We start from the raw sequence: 20,022 nt of genomic DNA, 5'->3' as shown, positions 1-20,022 counted from the left end.
CCCATCGTTCGCCGCTAAGTGTACCCCCCCCCCCCCCCCCTTCTCTTTCTCTAAAATTGCTATTCATGGACCAGAAGAGAGGAACGACGCGTTAAAAATCGCGTGGTCGTAAGGTGGGGTTTATAACTGCAAGTTGACAGGCTAGCTAGTAGCCAGCGAATTTTCAGGTAATCTGAGTGGCTCAATTGCAGAGAAAATGATTAACGGGGTTACTCAGCTACGAAAGGGGATGGCGAAGGAAAAAGAAGCAAGGCCTGTTGTTGTACCTGCGGTACAGAAGGTTTCGCATCGGCTTAAGAAAGTCACCGTCTGCGTTGTCTTCCAGCTACCACACGTGCTAGAGGCAAGCACACGATTCTTCGTTCACCACGCCGACGCCGGCTTTCCGCAGAGCGGGGCTATCAAAGAAATCTCGATTATAAATGAAGCTAACAAAGCACTCCAAACTATTGTTTCAAGTCTTCTGTCATACCATTACTTCGAGCTTACTGACGTGTTTTCCTTTTTTTTTTCTACGTACATATGTCACTACGAAATGAGTAATAAGTTCTAGCAATACCACTTCCCAAATCGTGGCAGTAATAGACCCCTATAAAGACACGAATAGTAAAAAACCCTGACCGAAAATTCGCATAAGACGGCATGCGGCATCTTAAATATGCCGTAACACAGGAAGTTTCTGGAAGGCAATAGAGACTCACAAACAAGTATTTGTGCAGTGTATATAGTAATAAAATAAACAAAAACAAATATTTTCTGAACTGTGGGCAGGCCCACCACATTTACGTTTTAGTTATTTTTGCTGCCAAAATGGGCACATAAAGCAGAAACGTAAACAGCAAACCATTTAGGCAAAACGGAGCGTAGGGAAAGCCTAAATGCGGAAATACAAAGGTGTCGGTAGGGAACCACTTGAGAGCAATCAGGAATAGCCCCTGCGCGATTTCCTCGATCATTAAAGGTGCGCTCCGCAAAACCTGCTTCCAGAAATAGTTGCAGTTCGACATAAAAACGGAAATGGTTATCGTCAAAGGCGCCCTAAACAAATTAGAGCTCGCACAATCACGCAGTTTCTTGTATTCATTGCTAGTTCCTTGAAACCCCAGTGACCGATTTGTGCAATAATCCTGCTTTTGAACGCAACGCGAAAGTAATTTCCCCCATACAAAGACAGTCTTGCGTAACATCTTTTTTTTTTTCGTGCAAAGTGATTATATACCTTACTGAAAATCACTATAGTAACGGAAGGTACACAGATTCGTCGGAAAGGAAAAAAGACAGACTGACAAGAGAGAGAGAGAGAGAAAATAGAATAGAAAGGCAAGGAGGTTAAAAAAGGGAGAACAGAGGGAGAAAAAGGAAAGAAAGAGCGCCAAGGAAAGGAGTCTATAACATGTCTATAGTGAAAGTGGATTTAAGAGCGTTCAGTTAAAGGGCCCAGATCCTTAGCTTCCGTAAGATCACGGGAGTTCAAGCGGTGGAGGGTAGAAGCCCGGAAGGCACGCACACGCTCAAACTGGGAGCAGTCACAAAGTATGTGCGCAATAGTTTCAACACACCCGCACTGCTCCCCCGTTGTAGAGTCTGCCATGCCGATGAGATGGGAATATGCGTTTGTAAACGCTACTCTTAGCCACAGGCGACACAACATTGTAGCATCACAGCGGGGAGGCCGAATGGTACCTGCAGTTGAAGTAACTGGTGAAAGTGGTGCGAGCGGGACGGGACGTCCACCTGCTCCAGGCGCGTAGACCACGATTGTCTAGTCACGTTTCGGGCGAGGTGCCTTGCTGCGTCGGCTCCTGTTAATGGTGCCTCGACAATGTCCGTTGTATCGTGATCCGATCGAGCGGAGATTCCTCAAAAGCATATTTTCCTTTACTGACGCAGGTTTGTCCCGCGACGCAGCGGGTGCTCGCGAAGTGACTCGGTTTGAAGCCCAAACTAGCTTGATTCACAGGCCCTTCACCTTTCCTACAAAGTCAAGTGCCAGGCATAGTTGACGGCCGTGTCCATTTGGAGGAGGAAACTGGTGGTTGACTCGCAAAAACTACCGTGGAACCCCGAAACCTTCGGCAGCTGATCTGGTTGCGGAGCACAAAAATCCAGTGGATGTTGTCTGTATCATCATCTCGTCCCTCACATTTGGCTCAGAAAGAACAAGCAGAGAAAAAATGATAGCCGAGTATGGCCGTTGGACATAAAGGTGTTTCCCGACAACGGTACATATATACCGTAGCTGATGTAGGTTATAAGCTGAATTTTGCGCGGGAGACGAATGGATGAAGTTCTGAGTGTGGGTTGAAGGGGAAAATAGTCTACAGTTAAAACTCAATTTAACTAAGTCGAGGGGAGCCACTATTTAATTCGTTAATCTGGAATTTCGCTAAATTATGTGTTACATTTCACGGTCACTAAACTCAATGCATTCATTTATATGGTGTAGCGGTATTCAGAAGCTACCACAGCACCATATTGGCAAAATGTAATTGCGCTAAAAATTAAATTGCGGCCCGGGGAGACAACCAACACCATGCACCAACGTGTATAAAAAAAAGATTATTTCATGAAGAAGTACACCAGGGAACTACAAATCTATCTCTCAGCAGATAAGTAGGTGATATTCGCTTGCGCCCGCTTTGTAAGCAATGACCGCATGGATTCCGCTCAAGTTTGCGGTGCGTACAGCACGTCTTTCGACCTCCTGCGAATTCTGGAAAACTGCCCCAGCTGATAACGAGTACCCACTCATTCACCTGTCATCTGCTGAATTCAATTCAAAATTATAAATCTTGTATTGTAAGGCGCAGGTTGGTAAAGAAGGGACAACTAAGGCGCTGCGCAATGTTAATGTTGACTCGCAATCAATAGATTTTTGTCTGCACAACAGGCCAAAATTTAACACTTCACCTCACTTTTTGAAAGAAAAAAAGTTCGTTAAATCTGGAGAGATCATGAAATTGGTTTCGTTACTTCGAGTTAGTCTTTGGGCCCAAAGGACGTTTGAGGGGAAATCGATATATTTTTATTAAATCGGTAGTTTAGTGAAAATGGGTTTCGTTAAATAGAGATTTGAGTATACTTTCTGTAAGGTTGCCGTAGAGTACGTTGATTTACCGATTCACCGATAAACCTGTCCCCGAAAATGCCCATCAGCCGTACAGTCACCATTATGCCACTGCCCATCCACTAGTGCATGAAATGCCTGTCTCGCCTCGTACCAGCTGGAAGGCAAGCTGGCACCCATGCGGTAAAAAAAAATCTGCGTAATAAAGCGTATTCTATCATTGCGGCGGGAGCTGTTCGTAAGGGCACGTGACGTGGAGTGTTGGAGGTAGATTTGTGGGAGATTATATAAAGGAATGTTCCCGGCAGACGATGTTACAAGTTCACAGAAAGAAAGCATATTTATGCCTAATTTGAGTATAATCGGCATGAGACAACAAATGCGAGGGGAATGATGGAAATGAAGACTGTGGTGGGCAGCCTCTGGGCATTTTTACAACCTGCTTTAGCAACATGCTGCACCGGTAAGTATGCACGGAAGACGGTGTGACACATTCATAGGCTAGACCACGAGCACGCTCATTATAATCCATTCAAGGCATGCCTAGTATTCACAGCGAGAACATCGAAGGCACGACTGGGTTCGAATGCGATGCGATGGGAGGGATTTCGTCGATCTAACAACACGGAAGGAAATTTCCACCAGTGATCAGAAATCCTTAAGGCGGCGCAAAAGAAAGTTTGCACGCTAATCAGTCCATATATACGCCCCGATTATGCAAATGCATGAGAGCCCCGCCGGGGTGGTGCAGTGGTAAGACGCCCGACTACTGTGCCGGAGTTCCCGGGTTCGAACCCGACCACGGCGGCTGCGTTTCGATGGAGGCGAAACGAAGTGGCGTCCGTGTGCTGTGCGATGTCAGCGCACGTTAAAGATCCCCAGGTGGTCGAAATTACTCCGTAGCCCTCCACTACGGCTCCCCTTTCTCTCTATCCACTTTCACTCCCACCTTCATCCCTTCCCTTATGGCGCGGTTCAGGTGTCCACAGAGCAAGTGTGACAGATACTGCGTGCGCCTTTCTCTTCCTGTGAACCAACCAACCAACCAACATAATCACGTTATGTGGTGGCTATGCGACAGCATTACATCCTGTCGATACCTTTACATCGAGTCTTGTGTCATGCTTTCATGGCTGCGTTTGCCGACGTCTGCTTGCACGCATCTAGCTGGTGATTAGATGTTTATCTTTGAAGGTGGCAAGAGTTGGCGATACGAACCCAATGGAGCTAAATCAAAACGTACATGCGTAAATGTGTCGGTACCGATAGCCATAGGCTTCACGGTCGCATACTTTGGGAGACCGCCTGAAGACACATTAAACGTTTGTGATAATTCTCCCGATGAGCTTGAAAGGTCAGCCATAGAGAGCAGTTGTGTTGGATATATTCTAGCGCTACTGCGTTGGCAGCCTCATTCAACAAACAATCCTAAGTCGGCGTCGTCCTCGAAAGCATTCTGATAACTGATTTATTTATAGGAAGGGAAACGCGCTGTCTCACTTGATTTCTGTGGACACCTGAACCGCGCCGTAAGGGAAGGGAGGAAGATGGGAGTGAAAGTGGAAAGAGAGAAAGAGGAGCCGTAGTGGAGGGCTACGGAGTAATTTCGACCACCTGGGGATCTTTAACGTGCGCTGACATCGCACAGCACACGGGCGCCTCTTCGTTTCGCCTCCATTGAAACGCAGCCGCCGAGGTCGGGCGTCTTACCACTGCACCACCCCGGCGGGGCACGTCGTCCTCGAAGCATTCTGGATTCGTGCAAGGAGAGATAGATAGATAGATAGAGAGAGAGAGAGAGAGAGAGAGAGAGAGAGAGAGAGAGAGAGTTAAATTAAATAAGTTAAATTGGTTCACAGGAAGGGAAAGGCGCAGTAACTGTCACACTTCATAACGACGAAATAAACCTACCTTAAGGTATGGTGGTCGAAGCATAGTTCCCCACGTGTGCACTGCGCGTGCTCGAGACGCGGGTCAGAGACTCCCTTGTTCCGGAAAATGTAGGGCATAGCATCGCAGCCCGTCTGTGTGTGCAAGGAGGACTGCATTTAATAACGCTGGTAGGCAACATCAAATCTCTGCGCACTGCCCAGCGAACAGAATTGTGTTTCCTTCGACGAAACGGTCTTCGCGTACACCTTTCGAGAAAATCAGCGGTGTCTTTGACTTTTGGAGCCAAACAGCTGCCTTAGAAGGCCTGCAGTAGTTCACACAGCCGTCAGTTGTCTTAACGGATATAGCCATGGTATATCGCAATAACAAAGAAAGCAAGCGAATGAGTGATATATTATATTGTATAATAATGTTCTCTCTTATACCGACCAATGATAATGCCGCAACGCTCTGTTCATCCTCAGGTTAGTCAGTGAGACCATTATTGTTGTCGCTTCTGTTTAAACGGAGACAAGTTTCTTTTTTTTTTTCTTTTTTTCTTTTTCGTAAAGGACTAAATGAAGTGGGTTCACACGCGTTGGTTTCATCCGGTTCTCTGTTCGTTTCAGGGTAGTCGGATATCGTCCCACAATACGACAGGCAACTCTTTCAGTGGTGGCTTCTGGTGGAAAAGCCCTCAGAGATAGCACCAGAACCGCAGGCTGCGAAGAGCGCACGCATGCCAGACGATTAAACGAACTGAGCTGCTGATGACGCGAGCGGCGCGCAGGGAAAGAGTTTCAAAAAAGTGTGCTTGCTGCGTTCTTTGAGAAACGTCCAAGTAAAGAAAAAAATAAAAGAGGAAGAGGAAGGACAAAACAAAGAAAAGAAAAAAGAGGTGGGTGCCTCCGCCGTTTTGCAAGAGCACCCCGCTGTGGCTAGTGGAAGTCGGCCACGGACCACGTCCCCCCTACAGTGGCTTTTAAGCCGCGTTCCGTGCGGTGACCACGGCTTCCGTGCGAAAGCCGGAACGCACATTGGGTCAAGCGATTTACTCTGCGAACGGCCTCGGCTCTCTTCCTTTTGCCTAGACTCCTGAATCGAGTGGGTTTTCAGGCAACTCACGGCATCTCGTATGACTAAGTTATCTTGTCAAAGAGACCGTGTTACTTCGGTTTCTGCTTACCCGCAGCGCCGTCTCCTAATGGTGGCCGGTAGCTTCTTTCACAATGTCGGGAACACTAGGTCAATATGAAATTTCGCAGCAGGAATTGAAAATTGACAGCTGAACATTTTATTTTCTACAGCCTAAACACTAGTTATAACAAACGATTTAAGAAGTAAATATAATCAGACAAGTCTTTGCAGTGCGTTGACACAGCCCTGTGTTAGGACATCTCGGCGTTAGGGTAGAGTTGATTCTGTTATCTCATCAAGTCTGAACGCCGCAGTTTTGATCACCGCCGATTTGATTCTGGGATTGCGGTTAATAAATAAGCTGAAAAAGACATCACAATGCATCGATTCCAGCGAGATGGCATCGTACCGGCTTTTATGATTACCGGCGATGGATAGTTAATGGTACACTGATGAAGTAACTCTTGAATACGCTTTTTTTTTTATATTTTGCAGTCAAAGGAATCGATGCGAAGGCATCTTAAGTGAGAGCGGACACGAACTAGAACGACGAGGAGAGGAAGAAAGAGAGAAAGAGCGGCCGGAGAGGGGTGACAGAAAGAGAACCGAGAGAAAAGAAGCGGAAAACTACGCTAGCGCCACCGCCATTCCGTGCATGCCGCGTGCGCGGAGTAGCAGTCGAGCGTGTGTGCCAGTGTGTCGTCTGCTCTCGTTGTGGATTGGCTTGGATTTCAAAACTTCGTCTGCGTGCAGGCAAGTGTCTCTCCGGTTTATTCTCTCTCTTATGTTCATTTACCGTTTCAGATAGAGCGAGCAGAGCGTGCAGGATTAAATCTCGGTGATCTCTAACCCGATCCCAAAAGCGCTTCGGAACGCCGCCGATGCAACCGCGCGCGGTAGGCGCGGAGCTCCGTTGGCGACCTGTGCGCGTATGCGTGCCGGAGTTGAATACAGAGAGCGCTTCTTTTTGCAGCGCGAGGATACAAGGAGAGCGGATGTTTTTTCATACGCGAGTGCAAGAGACAAGCGATTCACGTACAAAATACAAAACCGGGCGCCTTTTCTAATGTTTTGGGAGGAACACTTTTGTGTACGGACAAAGCGGAGCATTGTGTCGTCGCAAACTCTGAACTATGAAGGCACGCTGAAAAACAAACCGTATAAATAAAAGCGGGTGTCTGTAGGCTCGCAAACATCGGACGAAATGAATAATTGCGTTAATGTCACTTTACATGATTCTGCCCTCCCTATATGATGAACTAGAACTTTCAGAAACTCTGTTTACGTTGCACGATGTCGGCGCAACTTTGCCCCCCCCCCTCCACACACACACACACACACACACACACACACACACACACACACACACACACACACACACACACACACACACACACACACACACACACACACACACACACACACACACACACACACACACACACACACACACACACACACACACACACACACACACACACACACACACACACACACACACACACACACACACACACACACACACACACACACACACACACACACACACACCCGCAACGATAACAAACAATCTTGTCCGTTCGGTAGCGTGGATTGTGCCTCTCATTCACAGAACACAGTAGTAATTGGTGTGTTACATACCCTGAAGGTTCTGACAATCGTTTCGTAGTAAACATTTGCTTATGTAAACTCATAAAAGAGCTAATCTGAAATGACGAAGTTACGATTAAAAACTACCACAGTGCAGTTTGGAGATCATAACTGGTAACGAAACAAAGCAACGATATGAGAGTATAGACAAGCGAGCCTGGATAAGAGGGGTGCAAATGCATGTTCGCAAGCTTGGCAAACTAAGAATAACCCCATTTGAATAAAGACACGAGCAGCGCTCTCGCATCTAGCACGGGCGTTTATCTCGTTGGTGTTATATGCTTCAGCGGTTGGCAAGCTTCGGTAGCCTTTCCGTCTTTTCAGATTACTAAGGGATTTGCTCAGTCCTGCAGCGTGCCGCGTTTTGCATCCTCAGCGACCATAATCTCTCGAAAGCAGAATGGCCCCGTGTCCTCAATCCTCCCAAGCTTTGAACTGCCAAATATGCTATGGGAAGCCGCGATAAAGAGCTTAGAAGCACGGGGTCTATACATGGGACGTATAGTATAGACGCCTTGAACTGTGGAGATATTTTTCAACAGGGCGATACTTGAATACGAAGCCTCCTCGATTATTTCTTTCCCTTTCTTTGTTACCGGTGTATAATATAAGCTTGCTCATAAAACGCCCTTACACGAAACCACCGCATCAGTGGACCGATGTGGACGAGCGTGCATGATATGCAGTCGTCGATTGCTACACGCGTCGTGCGTTCTTTGCGTGGCTAGTTCTGTGCGTCGCGCCGTTGCCGAGGAATGCCGATGGCTTGCTTTGCCGGGCAAGGGATGTTCTTAAGAGGAAGTTTGGCCAGCGTCGTGCACACGCTGCTCCTCCTCCGCGTCGCAAGTATCCGGGGGCGAAGGTACGCGAGTCGCATACGAGGAAGATGCCACGCGCACCTGACAAGCATCTCGGGCGCCCACACCGCTGCGCGGCTGTCGGATATGAGGCGACGCGCTACTTGTTTCTTTGACTTTCGCGGGGTTGAGAGAGGTTGCTTAAAATAAACACCGCGTGCCGAGGAGACGACAGCGAGGCAAGACACGGCTGACCGACGCGATTGTGTACTTGAGTTTGATGAAGCGTGTTCGTGATGCATGTGTAGTTAAGACTTAGTTTCCTCTCAAATTTATATTTTACGGCAGAATATGCCATTTCACCGTTAGTACTGTGTAAATAATGCTAGAACAGAAAAATATAAGACAACTTATTGGCCGTTCATGAGCGCTAGACATGCTGCACTGTACATGCATGTATATCAAATGAGTGCATTCTCTGTGGTATGCTTTACACTACACATCAACGACTCACTTTTATAAACAATGACCAAGCTGAAAGAGATGTGATAGATCTTGCATTGCGGTTATTCCGATGCGATTTAAAATTGTGGACTGTGCGGCTAATTAAACTTGTGTACATCACAGTATGCGCAGCAGACTTTAACTGCTTTCCCCAATATAATATGCGATCAAAGTACTGAACAAAATGACGAAAAGAGAAAGCACCCGCACTGCTGTTCATATCATTTCGTCCAAAGCGAAAATATTAAACATATGTACACAACAGCTCCAAGCGTTTTTCTTCTTTTCTTTTTTTTTTTTTTTATTTTTTGCTGTTTGTGGAGAGCAGGTTCCAAGGAGCACTTAGGTTACTCTGGCGCAGTGCACTACCGGCTGCTCACACTACAAACATGTCCTTCTTTCCATTCACAGCCTTTAAACTGTCAATAGCGCACAAGGACCACCGAGCGGACTGATTTACTAAGCCGTCAATATAAACTGGAACAACCTAGTGCGCGCTTGAAGCGGTTGAACAAACGTCGACGTGTAGCTCATCAAATTGCTCGTACCTGATCTGTTCTGCGACACCGTCTCATAAACTCGCAGCAGTTTGTCAAATGGCAGAACTGTTGCAGTACTGCTGACAAAAAAAAAAAAAAAAAAAAAAAAAAAAAAAAAAAAAAAGAGGGCCAGCATGATCGGTTGCTGTTCATCACCGCTTGAGATGCATGGTAAGACTGCTGGTCGCGCGCTATGTAAATCACGGGAAATGGCATGCGCCCTGGTCAGACGGGCTCGGAGCAGATGCGCACACGAAGCGGCGCGGATCACCCTGACCTTTAGAAGACCGATTGCAACTGAGATTCCGTTCGGCCTCGGTCGGCTACGAAGTCGGGATCACTGTGTGTCGGCTTTCTCGATCCAAGCTTTGCATGCACGGCTCCTTGAGAGCACGATCGAAAGGCATTCGACTCTAGTCGCATCTCCGATGGCAGATTAACGCGCCGCCGCAGCGTGTTTGCATACTCGCGCACGGAGTCCTGGGGAGACGGGTCTTCACGATGAGAGTGCGCGAGAGAGATATGTGCATGTCGTTTCGTCAGTTATCTATCTACTACCCTTTGGTTTTTGGCAGCTGCTTGTCACTTTATTGCTTCATTTACTTCCCTTTTCCCCTTCCCCAGTCTATTTATTTATAATTTTACCGGCCGACCTCTTCATCTTTTCTTACATTAAATACCTTTCTCTCTCTCCCAGTAATATTTCGGCTTACTCCTTGTCGAAACTAATTCGTTACGATCTACAGACGCCTTTTATTTTTCTTTAGACAAACTTAGTTGATATCTGGGTGTCCATCGTAACCATGTGCGCGGAACGTGCGAAAAGGGCTACTCGCACCGATCGACAAATGCTTGGGAGGGCTGCGCAGCATCTCCTTCGAAACGTCTGCCTGTGCGAAGCTGTGCTGATATGCTATCGAAGCGGCATTCAGGTTTATAAGGGTTCTACCTGAAGCTGGCATTTCACCTATATGTAGGGTTTTCCCCTTATATATATGCTTCGAGCACCGCCGGGTGGTGCAATGTTTACGGCGCTCGACTACTGTGCCCATGGATGCGGGATCTAATCCCGGCTTCGGCGGCAGCTTTTCGATGGAGGCGAAAAGAAAAGCGTCCGTGTGCTGTGCGATGTCAGTGCAGGTTAAAGAACCCCAGGTGGTCGAAATTTCCGGAGACCTCCACTACGGCGTCTCTCATAGCCTGAGTCGCTTTGGGACGTTAAACCCTACAAACCAAACCAAACTGCAGGACAAAAAGAGTGTTTTTTATTGTCTGTATGCACAAATGCAAAAAGAAAAAGAAAAAAAAAGCGCTGCAAGAAAGCAGCAGCGTGTTTCACTTGCATCGGGACAGTGACTATATATATAGTGTGGGATCCTGTTTTGGTCTGTTGGACAGCAGCAGAATAGCGGTGGCGCTGAGTGGACTCTGCACGATACAACTTCGGTGGAATTTAATATATGCAAATGCGTAAAACGCATCTCCCAAAAAATGAGAGCTCTGCAAAAAGACGCAGGAAAAAACCTCGTATAACGAGCTGAACTTGCACCCTGCACAGACAGGTCATCAGTGGGTACTCGAAACTCACTGAGCGCTGCCTGTCTTTATCGGTTTTTAACAGGCTTGCAGCATATAGAAACCGCCGTTTGTTGAGCAAGGAATGATGTCGATAACACCTACGAACAAGCCTGTCATTTCAGATTAACCCCAAGTATACGATGCTTCCTTAAGAGAGATCCGACCCCACAAGAATTCACCGATGCCAACGTAGCTGCGGTTGTTACTTCGGTGCCGCTCCGACGACACGAAATCAAAACATTAGCTTGTCCGTCGACGTCGAGAGGACTTGCAAATACTCACTGCTTATTGTATAAGCCAGTCCCAGAGGCAGCGACTATAACGAAGTGCCAAGGAAGAGAGAAGCAGTGGATGGCAACCTGAGGATATGATACACTGAGTGAGCATTCGTACTGGATGTGCACGTCGTCGCGAACTGGTCACATGCCCGAAATAACAGCGTTACGGTATATGTGAGCCTGCAACATCAACTAACTCTGACCCAATGATCGTCTAGAATATGGCAAACATATGAGGCGCCGCTGACACAATGGTTGGCTACGCACGTCCGAAGAAAGAAAAATGGAGCAACAAACGCTCCTGAACTGGCCACTATATCAGCGCGCTGCATCCTGCTGTTACTTCCCTTGTCCCTACAGGCACCGTTTCATTGTTCAGAACTGCAAACAAGCCGCGCGTCTAGCCCCAGTAAGGATAAATTGTTTGTCCAGCTGCCTAGCGCTGTTGTTAGCGCTAGAAGGTAAAAGTTGCCAGATGAGCGCGTAATTGCTTCTATTGAAAACTGGGCGCCAGAGTCAAAAGCAGGAAGAATTCGAGCAAGTAACACGCACATCTCACGTTGTTTTTCTTGCCCTCAAACGTAGAAACGGTGGCCGAGTGTTAAACGGTCAAACGCTACACCGTCGTTCTTCGCGGCCTCTCTCCACGCAGTTCTTCCACAATTTCGTCCGAGCGAGGCGTTTACGGCGAGACCGGGGGCGATACGAGCGCAGGAAGGCAGGCAAGCACGGGCAAGCGAAGCCCCTTGGTGGACGTGAACGAAGACCTGCAGCGAGGTTCCGAGACGCACGCAGTCAGCGAGGGAGAATCTGGAACGGGCGCGCACGCGCATGTAATCGAGCTGGCACGCGCCGCGTAATGGTGCGCGAACGAACCGAGAAATGAAAGCATCCGACCGAGGAAAAAACACAGCGGTTTGGTGGTGGCTTGAGAAGGGAGGGGGGGAATATCCTTCCTTCTTCACGTTTCTGCGCACGGCTTGCTTCTCCGGAGACAGATGTACGGGTAGTACGTGCGCACTATAACGGCGTCGGGTGTATAATCTGTTTTCTCCAAGGCACTGTTTTCACCGAGACTTTTGCCGCCCCTCAAACGGGCGTTGAATGCGAGTCGTTATACTTACCACGACAACGACGCCAGATGCGTGCGTTTCTGGGTTTTCATTTTTTTTTTCTCTGCTCCTTTTCATTCACCTGTTTATATGCCGGATATCGGCGTGTCTATAGAGAGGAGACCTGCGCCGTGCTTACGTGCACTCCAGGACGCGGCGTGACGTCCTCGTTTGATGTTGCGTGCTGTACAAGATTATCCTTATCTTTTTTAGCTATGTAGCCTCTTTTTTTTTTCTTGCTCTCTCTTTCTCTCTCTCTCTCTGCCCAAATGCGCAGAGCGTGTAGAGCCTGCAATGCTCCGTAGAAAGTCGCTCAAAGTCTGGAGCAAAGACGCGCGAAACGGAACTGCACTGCGAGTTTCGTGCGATCCGCATGCCCTTTTGGTTAAGAGGAGAGTGCTTCGAAGCGAGGAACTCACGCAGCAGCGATATGCTCGAAATGTGGTCATCATCCCGCGTCTGTGGAGATCGCAAACGGCACCTCAGGGTCTCGCACGAATGCTTCCGTGTCTCAAAGGACTGCATGGAGTAAGGCGTTAATGGTGACGTGACGTCGTGAAGACTCGTCGGGAGTCAGGCAGGGTAGCTGGCATTTGCTGCGCCTAAGCGCCTTAGCTGCGTACCTTTCTTAGATCTCTCATAAATTTACATCAACAAATCTCACCGTTTTTTCTTTCTGCTTATTTCATGACAACTACGCCCACACTCTACTATATCTTTAAATAGTCTTAAATCCTCAGCTATAAATACAACCATGAAAGCTGGGAATTGTGACGTCACTAAAGGATAACGACACCACATAGCGTCACGCGTGCTCTGCCGAAACTCTTGACCATGAAGCACAAAGGAAAAAAAAAAAAAAAAAGAACGGCGGTAGCTATTGGGTGGCAGGGGTTATTCGAATCTCGGCGCTATTTCGCTTTCTAAACCGTCGTTCCCGCCGATAGCGCTCCTGGGTTCCCACGGTCGGTCTATCGCCTGCCGAGCCACGGCGTCGGAATTGCACGAAGAAACGCGCCAGGCGTCCAGCGGCAATCAACCACCAAGAGAGGTGGTCGCTGTGCCAACAGAGCACCAACAACCCATAGGAGCACTGCCCACGTACGTTGGCCGGACCCGCGACCATTGATGCGTGAAGCGAATGTGCGCTTCCCAATGACAGCGCGTCCACTTTCAGGCGCAGGAGCAGGGTCAACGCCCGCACTGGCGCCCATGCATGCTGAGTCGTCCTGGGCTTATGTTACGCAGGCACTGTTGTTTGTTGCGAGTGCTTTACGTCGTCGTTCGTATTTTCCACCGCCAAATATCGATGCATGATGCACAAACATGTTCACGGCTCATTGCTCCTGAACTTTGGCTGCGATCGGAGAAGCATCCAGCAGCCTTGGCATAGGCGAAGCACTGTTCCGAGGTCGAAGTCATGCACAGCTTCGTTGTAGTAAGTGTAAGTGTCATTCAACAACACAATGGTTGTTCATCGCGGTGTCGTTAGTTCCGCTTTGTTTTCTCTTCCCCGTGCTTCCTCGGAATTGCTGTTTTCAAAGCAGAAATGCATTCCAAGGCTTCAGCAGCAGATATTCGCGGACCACATTTTGCGCCCGCTGTGCCAAAGCACTGTCTGGGTAACAATGACGGTTGAAGCTTATCACTGCTAACAGTGACGGGAGTCCGGGCCCTTGCTCGTCTACGCATAGAGAGCATGGTCGCGCAAATACCTTTAAAAATGCGGAATGAGCTACGGATTTATAGATCATGAATTTTGTAGCCAAAGGAAAATTGGCCACGAACTTACGATTTCGCTGTGGCGGTGCTCCGAGGAGATAGATAGATATATATGTTAATGGCAACAGGAGATGTCTGCCTGGTGGTAAGCCTAGCATGCTACTCCTGATGAGGGTGACAGATTGTGGGAGGGGAAGGGTAAATAAATGAGAAAAAAAAGAGAATCGGTGTCGCACACTTTCACACGCACATAAGCACACACAGATGAGTTTTAAAGGGTATTGATCAACCCTGTGTCCTTAAGAAAAGTTAACTTTCATACGCACATAATCACACACAGATGAGTTTTAAAGGGTATTAATCAACCCTGTGTCCTTCAGAAAAGTTAGTTAGGCCTTGGTAGCTCGCGCAGCAGACGATCCGTCGCACCAAGGACCCAGGACATGTTCAAGGCGCAAGGTTGTTTCTTTAGGTAAGCTTAAATTATTGCGCAGTGTCCTGCGATGTGCAGTAAACCGTTGACAGGAGGTTACCAAATGTTCAAAATTTTCACACACATCACATGTAGAGCACAGAGGCCTGCTCGCTATGCCTATTTTATGTAGGAAGTAGTTTGTGTATGACACATTTAAGCGGATTCTGTGTAGACAGTTTCGATGCCACCTATTCAAATTGTGAGGAATTCGAAAGACGCAAGTGGGATCTATTCGGTGTAGAGGTCGATATTGATGGTTCGGGTCACACCACAGAGAGCGTTGCAATCGCCATGATTCAGTTGCTACAAGTCTTGCTGCATCTCTTCGTGAGAATGGTATTGAAATTGTCCTTGCGGAATATTTTAGTTATTTTGCAGCGGCGTCTGCGAGGTCGTTGCCCGCGATGCCGCAGTGAGCAGGTAACCACTGTAGCACAATGCTGTGACTCAGGTCGTAGGCCTCTGTGTGTAGCTTATTTATGTCTATGACGAGCTCTTCCTGAATTCTTGATGATTTAAGCAATTGTAGTGCAGCGCGACAATCGCTGAAGATAACCCATGCTGCAGGGCGTTGTTGTAGAATATATATATTTGCTTCTCTCAGAGCTGTTAACTCAGTAGCCACAGCTGGAGTGCGATGACTGAGTGTTGCCGAGATTGTGGTGTGCATTGATGGTATCCACACGCCGATGGATGAAGAAATAGCTGTGACAGAGCCATCAGTATAGATGTGGCAATGATGACTGTAGCGTGCACAGATGTGCTCAAGGGCGAAGTATTTAAGTGCGGGTCCTGGGGTGCGGGCTTTTCTTTTGATGCCAGGTATAGTTGTCGAAATTTGCCATGAAGCAAACCTCCATGGTGGGAAAGATGACGGTACTGCGCGTTGATATTGCGCAGGCAGTAGATTGGAGAGTGATGTCATGGAGGCACATAGCTCCGAGGAGGCACATAGCTGTTGCCTAGCAACCGCCGCAGCTGGCGGACGCCGCGCCATCTGGCAATCAAGAAGCAACCATAAGAAGAAGACGTCTCGTCATTAATGCAACAACAACACAGCTAGACAACCAGACCAACATGGACTTGCAATCATGATTCGAATGGCATAGCCGAGCTAAGCCACTGCTAATTTTATGCTGGACCGGTCTCCTAAAAACAAAAAAAAAAAAAAAATCGTCTCCAACGGCAATAAACCTCCTACCCTTGGATCCCCAGCTGAGCGCTTTGACCAGCCGCGCCACGCCCGGGATTTTTTTGTTTCTTTATTGCATGGAGTATTTCTAGCTCGATTTAACCAGGTCGCATCCCGCAACCTGTCATGTACAATCACACCAGCATCGGGCTCTCACTTTGCCCACACATCGAAATTCCGGAAAACATATACACGCATCTAGTAAAGTTAACCAGAAAGGAGGTCGATCCTGCGCAGCATATAACCCCCGCACCATAGCACACTGCTCTCTGAACAGAGACTTCGATGAACGTGGTGGCTCTGCGTGGCGATCTGTCATGCGGCTATTCCACGTGCTAAACAGTCCCATGAGCACAAAAAGGTCACATGGCACCTCAGAAACTTCCATTGCAGGAAAAAATGGTATAGTATAAGGTGTAATATACTGTCCTTTTTGAGAGTCCGTTGAATAATGTCCCCCCCCTCCCCCCTCCAGAAAAACAACAAAACACTGCATCATGGCAATACACAAAGCAATGATCCATAGTTTCCGGCTGCTGACACAGGAGACAGTGCACTAACCATGGCACAAAAGTCCCTTTTGCACGAAGCCATATTTTGACAGGTAAGGTTAATGTGAGCAGTTTAAAACAATCAGCCTTTGCGGCTGATTGTATATATATATATATATATATATATATATATATATATATATATATATATATATATATATATATATATATATATATATATATATATATATATATCCGTTGAACCCGCTTTAATACACTATTGTATAGGAAGGGGAGGGAAGGCTGCCGATACATAGGCACAGGAAATAATGTCTCAATAAGAACTTTTGTCATCTGTCTTCTGGATAGGCTGTATGGGTATTCTAAGAAAAAGTTTACGGTGATTAATTGGAATGTGTCGGCAACTTCCTTGAGAAAACCCCACAAAGGACCCTCGCTCCTATGGCCAGTGGGCGCAAACAAGCTAGGCATATGGGCACTTAATCGTCTATTAAACATATCTAGAAGGAAGGGATGGCTTGCTGTTTTAAAGAATAACAACATCGCAATAGTGGGCCTCACTGGGGTTCTCAGATTTCGTCAGTTAGGTGACAAACCCAGGTTTGGATGGGTAGGGAACTGTCTCTATTTGCACGAGGACAAGTTTGCAATGTCTTCTTTATTTCGAAGCTCATCTATGTCTTGCAGGTGTTGCATTGTGCAAGAAATAAAGTATGTACAGTCCATGCATACAAGTTTTGCTACTTTTATGTGGCGCTCTCAATGGGAGCCTATGTGTGCCGAGACAATGTGTTTCTACCTCTGGAGGCTGGTGATGCGGGTCTTCAGCACTTGTTAGTTCATCAGCTTGTTTCAAGGTTTTTCTACGCCACTCCCGAGATCGTGAGTAGCACATCTTAATTCTCCTTCTTTAGCGTGAGGATGATAGTAGTGATGATGATAGGCTAGTCAGCGGCGCCTTTCGGGCGAGTGTGTTCTCAGCAATGGACAGGATTGGATTGGACTAGATTAGATTGGACTGGCATGGATTGGACAGGTTTCCATTGAATTGGACAGGATCGGATTGTATTTGACTGGAATAAACTGTACTTGATTGGACTGGATTTGATTAGGCTGCATTATTTTGGATTGGATTAGATTAGACTGTATTGTATTAGATTACACTGGATTGGATTGGATGGGATTAGATTGAATTGGAAAGGCAGCCCACGCCAGGCACACATGCTTTCGCTACGTATATCCTGGCCTAGCTGAGCTAAGCCATGGCCAAATTTTAGACCGCGTTCACCAGTAATTCCTGAATAGCCTCTGAGATGAGTTTTTGAGTAAGATATTGTGTGTTTTCTTTTGCTGAGATTCCGAGCAACTAGTGGTGCATGCAGATTAAATAGCGTTTTTGTAAAAGGAAAGGTGAAATGTCATGAGTGATATTTTTTTCTAGCGTTTCTTCTATCACGCAGATACGTTGTGTTAACGCATTCCTTAAGCTACCCTAAATATCAACGGGACAACTATAATTGTTTAAACGTAAAACAGTTCAGCACCAGAACCACCAATTACCATATATCGAAGGAGAGGGTATGTGTGTGCCCATGCGAATCTGGGAGACGGGGGAAGGTCGTATGAATAGTTTTAACAGAATACCTGTGTTTTATGGAAAGCCCCTTTGGAAGAAGAGCATAGTAAGGTGGTTACGAGTTACATTCGCGGTTGGTGGAAATACATTTACTGCAGCTAGCGTAGTGCAGCTCTATATATGTTTCTTTTTCCTCCAGAGCTCTCTTTTGAAATAAAGTTAGTTTAGAATTTACTAAACAACTAAAGGTTTTACATCTTTACCCGCTAGTAACGTAAGTCCACATAATCACTCTTTCTGGAATGTCCCGAGTGTGTTTGGATTGGCTTTTATTTTTTTTATTTTTTGACATTTGACACTTTCATTCTGTGAATTTCACAACTCCTTGTTGCTTTATTAAAATTTTGTCCTCCTATTCTACATGTGCGTAATGTCCGAGATCACAACTAATAGCACATGTTCATTCGAGAAGTACAAATCAGACAACACGTATCACAGCTAATGGTGCTCACAGCTACAGCTGCAAGCACGGACAACTTTGCTTGTGCGCCACTATATTGCGCATCGGGTTATCCAAATGTCCCAAGCCAGAGTATGAAGGCGATTGCGGCGTTGGGCTGGGCACGTGAGGAGAATTCCTTCCTTGCATCAGCCTCCTGTGTCTCGCACAGAACTCGTACATTGGTGCAGTGTACACTTCCCGACTTTGACCTCTTCATTCTACGAAGTTTACGCGCAAACATTCCGAAGAAACACACGGCCAGACTCATTGCGAAAGACGGTTCTTTTGTCTATTCGTTACTTCTGTGTCTGCATTACGTTTTTAGTAACTATAGTCTGCGGGTTTTCCCTCTTCTGGCTCCGCTCACCATTTTTCTCTTCACAGTTTAGAACTTATTCGTCCAAATAGTTTTTCGCAAGCCTCAGGAAAGACGTCTAGGTCCGTATTCCGAGTTTGCGTCGTTATCGAAAGTGTCGCTATCTCAGTGACCTCGAATCATCCGACTGGTGGAAACACCGAAAGTGGAAATGACATCCGGTTCCGGCGTTTCCAGCCATCGGATGATGTGAAGTCACGGACATAGCGGCACTTCCAGTAACGACGCAAACTCGGAATACAAACCCTAGTAAGGCTTCCAACGGAAAACATGTACAGTCATTCTCTTATGGGCATTTATAAATTGTCTTACAAAGTGTCGCAGTGGGATGGAAATCGTGACATTGTAACGATCGAATTTTTTCATTGAGTACCAGAAAGATTCGTGTGATATATATATATATATATATATATATATATATATATATATATATATATATATATATATATATATATATATATATATATATATATATATATATATATATATATATATATATATATATATATATATATATATATATATATATATATATATTGCTGGAAACACCGCTAGAAAGCAGAAAAAAAAAAGTTAATAACAGACTTCAAAAATCTGCCTGCTTGCTTAATAATGATAACAATAATATATATATATAGGTTGCGATAACATAACGTACTAGACTGCTAAAAGAGTATATAGCGAAGTATACGCTTCATTAAAGGAAACATTTTTTATTTTTCATTTCACTCGACGTTTCGATCGGAGACCGATCTTTCGTGTGTGTGTGTGTGTGTGTGTGTGTGTGTGTGTGTGTGTGTGTGTGTGTGTGTGTGTGTGTGTGTGTGTGTGTGTGTGTGTGTGTGTGTGTGTGTGTGTGTGTGTGTGTGTGTGTGTGTGTGTGTGTGTGTGTGTGTGTGTGTGTGTGTGTGTGTGTGTGTGTGTGTGTGTGTGTGTGTGTGTGTGTGTGTGTGTGTGTGTGTGTGTGTGTGTGTGTGTGTGTGTGTGTGTGTGTGTGTGTGTGTGTGTGTGTGTGTGTGTGTGTGTGTGTGTGTGTGTGTGTGTGTGTGTGTGTGTGTGTGTGTGTGTGTGTGTGTGGTTTGGTTTGTGGGGTTTAACGTCCCAAAGCAACTCAGGCTATGAGAGACGCCGTA

At 46.5% G+C, this 20,022-nt stretch overlaps 1 protein-coding gene across 1 annotated transcript in view; it reads left to right on the top strand.

Annotated features, from left to right (window-relative positions):
- Positions 1-6,777: 6,777 nt before the first annotated feature.
- ninaC (STKc_myosinIII_N_like and MYSc_Myo21 domain-containing protein ninaC) overlaps positions 6,778-20,022 on the top strand; it is a 145,988-nt gene continuing 132,743 nt past the window's right edge. The window contains exon 1 of the mRNA XM_084593327.1: positions 6,778-6,829. The gene's annotated coding sequence lies outside the window, so the exon portion shown is untranslated. The remainder of the gene's footprint in view (positions 6,830-20,022) is intronic.

Source organism: Amblyomma maculatum, chromosome 2 (assembly GCF_055883805.1).
Source record: "Amblyomma maculatum isolate TAMU_Amacu chromosome 2, ASM5588380v1, whole genome shotgun sequence".
NCBI classification, from domain to species: Eukaryota; Metazoa; Arthropoda; class Arachnida; order Ixodida; family Ixodidae; genus Amblyomma; species Amblyomma maculatum.
The sequence above is the reverse complement of the archived record's forward strand: the minus strand, read 5'-3'. Positions and strand labels throughout refer to the sequence as shown.